The sequence below is a fragment of the Drosophila ananassae genome, chromosome XL (genome assembly GCF_017639315.1).
Source record: "Drosophila ananassae strain 14024-0371.13 chromosome XL, ASM1763931v2, whole genome shotgun sequence".
NCBI lineage: Eukaryota > Metazoa > Arthropoda > Insecta > Diptera > Drosophilidae > Drosophila > Drosophila ananassae.
In genome coordinates this window covers 5,581,014-5,588,567 of record NC_057931.1, presented here as the reverse complement: position 1 = coordinate 5,588,567, position 7,554 = coordinate 5,581,014, and positions in this window count along the sequence as shown.

Sequence of the window (7,554 nt, the reverse complement as noted above, 5' to 3'; positions counted from 1 at the left end):
GATCCGGAACGGAATCACAATCTCCAAGGCACTTTATTTTCGTAAAACAGTAACAGACAAGAATTTAGGATGTTTTTTAACTTGAAACAATGATAATAAACCATAGAATAATGTTATAGATCGTATAATAATATCAAATTTATCAAAATCTTGGTCTAAAGTGGGGTTTTAAATACTGTGATCTTCTCTAATCCTTATTATCCTTCCTCAAAAACCAAAATATTGAGATAAAATGTTAAGAAAAATTAAATTATTATAATTAAATATAAAAAATAGACTCTTTATGTTATATTATTTGGTTTTAAATACTGCAACTTCTCTAAACAATATTATATAATATATATCTTTAAAAACCAAAAATTTATTGAAATGGAAGCATTCCTTTAAAATTTAATCCTATATCCAGCTCTAGAGAACTATATTTTCTTTTAAAAAAGTGTACCTGTGTAAAAAAAGTGCCAGCTAGAATAAAAATGTAAAAAAGCAAGGACTTCCAACTTAATGAGATATTCCATTAAACAGTTCTCAGATAAGCTCACTAGCAGCTACCAGAGACCACCAGCTGAGAGATGCCATCGCTGTGAAGGACTGAAAGGAATCTATCTGAATCTCGGCAAAGGCAACAGAAGGTATTCAAGGAAAGGACTCTCGCCCCTCTATCTGGTACGACCGATGCATATTTAATTAAACTTTCGCCTCTTCAAAGCCGACAAAGAATTTGTGACGGGAGACAGGTCCACAACACTTTTGGCTCCAATCCATCCTGCCAGGACATCATCCAACCAGGGGAGACTGCCATCCAGGTAGTATGTAGTGGGTAGTAGGCAGTACGTACACTTAAAAGCAAACACGACAGGCTCTAATTAAATCAGTTTTAATTAATGCAAAATGCGAAATTTTCAAAAGACATTGCCAGCGACTTGACTGGGAAACATGGAAAACAGAGCTTGTCGGCTGCCATTTTTGGGGATGAAAGGCAACGAAAAAAAGGCACAGGACTAGGATCAGGAGCAGGATCAGGACGGAGGACGAAGAACGAAGGACCAGGAAACGTTTTGTTGTCGCATAATTACAACTCAATTGTAATCCAATTTTGGCCAGGCATATAAATCCGATTCAGGCACAAAAGCCACGCCCCCCTGGTGGTCCTCCGCCCCTTCGGAGGGGAGGGGGGTGTCTGTGTCAAGTTTTTTGGTGTCAAATAAATAAACTTTTGACAGGCGGTAGACAGGCCAGCGGGCGGTCGGAAGGCGATTTAATGCCACAACCCACAAAATATCAGGCCCACCTTTACGGTCTTGCAACCGGAAATGTAAATTAGTAGGGGGTTGGGGGGTGGAGGTGGGGTGGAGGAATAAAGGGAAACGGAAACGGAAACAGCAACAGCAAACAGAGAATCAATGCCTTAATAGAAATGTCCGAATAGCAATAGCATCCTTTGAGCAAAAGTCCTGATAACTGCAAATTAGTTGCACATGTTCCCACATGGCCCACAACTCAAAACAAGACGTGTTTGCACTAATTTGGCCAAAATCAACAGCTGTGTGTACATGTGCTCCTTCTCCTTGTCCTGGTGGAGGATCCTGGTCTCATCTTTTCCCCCAACTAGTGTCTCTATGTCTCTCTCTTTGTGTGTGTGTGAGTGTGAGTGAAGAAAACTCATCATAACTTTCTTATCAAAAACTTATTTCTTCCTTCCAGATACTACTCTCGGAGGCAGTCAGGACAAAAAAATACACACCACATACCATATACCATACCATATATATATATATATCAAAATTTTCGGGGCGAAAAACGAAAAGGAAAACAGAAAAATTGCCTAGAAAAGTTGTTATAATTACACACTCGCACACACGTGCAGAATGGTCATGTGTGTGTGTGGCACTGCAAGGGCCAAGTCAGGTTTCTACACTCAGAGAAACATTTAACAAAAAAAAGGAAAGGGAATTTTAAGTAAATTTTATTTTAGAAGAAATTAAACAGAAGCTATGCAAGTTTCAATAATTTGTTTTATAATTTAACAGTTAGTAACTAACTATGTATTATAAACATTGAATATAAAACAATATTAAAGATATAATTAAATAAATATTCTATTAAGAAAATAATCACTAAATTAACGTTAAATTATAAAAATAATAAAATGCCATTTCCGGAACTCCTTCTGAAAAATTTCATAGCCTATGGATACTTCCTTTTTTGTTTGTTTTGTGGAAAAAGACCTAAAAGCTATAGCTTCAAACTCATAATTTTCTCTCAGTGTATGACTGACTCACTGACTTAGGGATTGGATTTTAGGGCGCTGGCGAAAAAGGAGGCGGGGCCGTGCATGAACCGGCAACATATGTTGGACTTTGGCGCAAACTTTTGCGAATTTTCGGCGCTTCCCTTCCTTTCCATTCATTCCTTGGAAGGCCAAGTCCTAGTCCCAGTCCCCTCCTCCGTTTTTATGGCCCCTCCTGGCCAGCATGGGACGTGTGCGTTTTGTGGTTGAGTAAACGCACAGTTTAGGCCCAAAATGCAACAGCTGTGTCGCCTCCTTCCGCCTCCTTCCTCATCTTTTTCATTTGTCACTTTTTCTTAAATTTAGTTGGGTCAAAGATTACGTAATCTGGATTGTGGCTTAATATCTGATGGGTTAATGTTTTTATTAATATAATTATATGTTTGTATGTTTTTTAGTTTATGAATGAATCTGAATATCTGTCGAAACAGAGAAGTTATCCTCACATTCTGAAGACTTATAGAGACTTCTAATTAATTTTCGAAATATTATAATGTCTTGAGTTACTAAACATTTTCTATTAATGGTAAGGCTATTATTTTTAAAAGAAACTTGTAATTTAAGCTATGTACTGGTAGGTCTAAGATTTATAAAATATTATAACATTGAAATTTATAAACTTCGAAAGCTATTCACCAAAAGGTTCCTCTCGATTATACAATTTTCTTCAGTGCAAGTTTAAAATGAAAAGTTGACCAATTGTTTCCTCATTTTTTTGTTAAAAGGTCTAAAAAAGGGTCCATCCTCTACAATTCCTATGGAGCCTATTGTACGGCCAAAAAACCCAATACGCACAATAGCCGTTTTCGCAAATAACTTGAAAAAAAAATAAATTAACAAGAAGTTTGAATGTAACTCTGGTTACAATTGGTGCCACATGATGCCAACTCATTGGGGGCTTCGGTCTTTACAAAAAAAAAAGAATCAAAAAGTAAGAAAATAGAATGTCAGGGGAATTGTTAACGAAGGCCAAAACAGCGATCCCCGAATCCTGGAAACTTTTGGGCCAACTTTGTCATCGAACGCAACAAAAAAAAAGGGGAAAATGCCTAAAAATGGTTTTTGGCCAAAAAAGAATAAATATGCCAATGAAATGGGGTTTCTTTTTTTCAGAAACTGATGGCCCGTCTGGGCTAAAATCCGTAGCCGGAGAAGGAGACATTTTGCCGGAGAAGTAGCTGGAGACGGAGACAGAGACGTGTAGCTAAAGTCGGAGCAAGAGCCGGAGCCGGAGCCGGAGAGCTGGAGAACCGGAGTGCCATGTGCTCGCATATGCGGGACACGTACTTGCGCTATAATTATTTCGTACGTGAGCACGTGAGCCCGGCGAAAGACAATGAGCGAGTCTCCGGATCCGGACGCGTCCCGGATGCCAAGGGGGGTAAGTACGTCTGGGTCTACGGCCGGAAGACATCGGAGCCGCAACGGTTAGCATATATATCGGAGAGCTCCATTAAAGCAGTTCCCTGTTGGCTTTAACATAGCTTTTGATTACACTGCGAGAAATATAAATAAAAATATATATAAGGGGGTAATTAAAAACTATATCTGAAGGACTCATATAGTTTAAAAGGAAAGGTATTATTAGTAAATAATGTCTTAAACTTTTATATATATATATATTTATATATATAAACCTACCTTTACAAGAATACTTATTAGACAGAATTATAAGAAATTTGTCAAGCAAACTTTCAAAATATTATCACAAATATTACTAACCTTTTTCCATACTTTTCTCGCCGTGTAATCAGTCACTTAAACGCAGGCAACACGTGGCTTTTGCTCCTTTCATTTTCCCAATGGCCCGACAGCGCGACATTCTCGTATAACATATCAAAATTTTGGGTACCCCCCGGGGGCGGGCCTCCTTCGGCAAATAATCGCCGCTGTGGAGCCCGGATCCCCCAAGCCGGGAAAAGATTATGGCCATCCCAGCTGGCTCAGAAACGTGTGCTTGTCGGCGCCCAGCACTGGGAGAAATTAACATATTTATTGGCATAGTCGTAGAGGCATATGGCAAGTTTAAAATATGAAAAAAGCCACGCTCCTCAAAAATATAAACATCAAACTAATTTCAAACTAATTGCAAAGGACACAAGTATCCTCCTGGCGTGCGGTATAAATAAAAATACGTATTCCAGCAGGAGAGTAGTCCGGATGGATGTGATGAGTCACCTAATTAATGATGAGGTCCCCGTGGCTTCCTCTCTGATGTCCGCCATCCTCGGCGTCGTCATGATCGGAATAACAGAAAAACAAGAGCCACCAAAGGATTCGTCAACCAAAGGCGACCACATGCAGCTTAATTCTCATAAAAGTCACATAAAGTAAATAAGTTTGATTATTGAGGGGGAATGGGCAAGGGGGCAGGGTCTGGGGTGGTATGAGAAAAGGGCGAGAAAAATAAATACACTGAGAGAAATACAAAAACTATAATATACAAGCAAGTAGGAATAAAAAAATAAAAAAAGGACCTCTCTAATAATAAAATTATATATAAAGTAAGGCCATTTCCATAAGTTATTATTTATATTTTTCTAAAATTTTCTGTGGATTTGGAATGCAATTGGAGGAACAGAAAGGACAAGACAGGATACGCTAGAACTGTTCTGGTTCTAGAGCTGGAACTGGCAGTGGAGCCTGGCCAGAAAGAGATCCTGGCTTTGGCAGTTGTCACCGACGCTGGAGTAATTAACATTCACAATGAAAATGAAAACGAGCAACTGCAGTGGTTGGTGGCTGGGTGGCTCAGTGGTTCGGTGGTTGGGTGGTTTTTTGGGTTGGTGGCTCTTCTCAGAGCGGTAAAAGTTTTTAATAACCCGCAACAACAAACACGGCAAGGACAAGAAGGGACAGCAGAAGGGAACTGACCAACAGATAGAGGGGGACTTGCAAAAAAATAGGGGGTGAGCGTGGTGAGAGGGGGGAAGAAAAGGCACGCAGGACGAAGAACGAAGGACGAGGAGCAACCGCCAACAGCCACAATAATGACACACAAAACTTTGACAACGTAGTCGTGCGTGCATCCCCCTAGCCACTATATACCTACACTTTAAAAAATATTCAAACCATATAATAATATATTTTTTAAATAATTTAAAACTTAAAAAAGGGAGAAGCTAATAAAATTAATTTTAAAACAATCTAATCTTCATCTACCCTCTCAAAAATCTAATTACTATAGAAATTATTTATATAAAATAATTATATACTACACTATATATTTTAACTTTAGAGTTTAGAGTTAAAAGTTTATTTAAGAAATTAATTACCAATCTGAGTCTTTTTTTATAAACTTCTTACAAGCCATTAGTTAAAACTGTACATTACTCTTAAATTTACTAAATTTAATCCTAAAAAATATATATATTATTGTTTTTATAATTATTAAAAATTTTGCAAGTGCAGGGACAATGTGCCGCTTCCGTGGCCGGAGAAAAAGGATTTCTGCCACAACGAAAACAGCAATGAAAACCACAAAATGTTGCCTGCAGCCAGGAGACCGACCGTTCTGGGAGGTGAGGCGTGGGTGGCTATCGATGGGTGGTGGTCCGGTGGGTGGGTTCAGTGGGTGGCAGCGGTAGGTGGTGTGTGGCAGTTGGCGGTTGGCGGTTGGCGGGCGGGTACGCGGCCAGCATACGCCACATCAAATTGCTGACCAAAAGCATACACGCAGCGACTCACTCGAATGGGTATTCAATCGCAACGAGTGTGCGACAATTGAAGCGGTTTAAAAATAAACGAATGCGGCTTATTACGGTCTGAAACATACATACAGCCCACCCAGCTCCAGTTCCAACCACACGCACAATAAAATAAATGTCAAATTGAAATTGACGTGCTGTGACAAGGGGAAACGGTCCAGCGACTGGAAAGGATACAGCCTTTCACACTGTGACCAATTAAAATTGGATTAGTCCTGGCGGAAGGAAGGCCTAATGAAGTCATCAGTGGGGCGTTCAATGAACTGTCTTGTTTTTGACTCACAAGTCAAGTGGCTATTTAGAACAAATTATTTACTAAGTCTGGATCAGAAAGAACTATATGATAGTTATTGCCATTTTTATTGCCTACTTTAAGGCAAAAACTATTAGATACCTGGTACTTCTACTTTGCCCCTTTTAATGCCAAATTTGTTGATATTTGAGTGGAAAAATAACCCCTTTTTGTGACCCACAATCATTACCATCTCGGGATGTAGTTAACCCTGTCAAGCTAAACGTCTTTATGTCTCCCGACCGACTAATTGTTTTCCCATCAGTCTTGCTCCAAAAATATTAGCATTTTAAACTGATTTTGAAAAACAAGAAATAAAAGAAAGCTAAACATAAGAAAACCCTCATCAAAGTGTCATTTACGATGAAGGCGTCACCTGGCTTTCAGATTTTTGTGGATTTGGATTTTAAATTTTTGGGTGTGGATTTCGCCGGAAGGCCTTCTCCGATTTTTTTTGTTCTGGACCAGCCGCTTTGATCAGTGTTCGGCTAATAAGATTTTAAAGGGCATTTATGAAAACACAAAAGGAGGTTGAGGCTAGAGCCGGAGGGGCACAAATCAAGTGAGAAATGGTAAATGGAAAATAGCACAGTGCCCCCCCGCACAGCACGGCTCTAATTTTATTAATGTTGCCAATTTTCAACGGGTGGCAGGTTTGAGTTTTCAGGTAAAAAGGAAAATTGTTGGGGGTGGAATGGAGTGCATGGGGGTCGTTGGAGGGAGGCTAAAAATAAGAAAAACGAGGGGGTGGTTATAGCAATAAATGTGCTGCTTACGCGCGCAATTAAATATGAAATATTTAAGAGCTTTTGCCTCTTAGAGCTGGTATCCGGACCCCGAATCCCAAACCCCATAGCATAGAGGATGGAGAGTTCTGGATGGTGCTGGGGCTAATTAATAATTTTTAGGCAATTCAGCAGAATATTACGGGGATACCGGGTAGGTGGTGCTGTGCCGGCATCTCAGGTGGCAAAGTTCGCTTCAACTTGACTTGATTAAGTTGCGTTTTAATGAAGTTCAAAGTGATTTCATTCGCAATTAATACACCTCACCGGCGGCAGTCTGTTACCTTTCGGGGCTATGGCATTTTGTTATTTTTCCACATCCGCCATGATTGATGGGCCAGAAACTTTGGCCTAAAACTATTTTCCCCTTCCGCCAGGATAAGCCAGAAATGAGAAACTGTGAGCCAGGTTGGCTTAAAATTTTTTTAAATATTTAAAAGTATATTTCAACCTTTCATTTTCCTTTACAATCAAAAGCTAAAT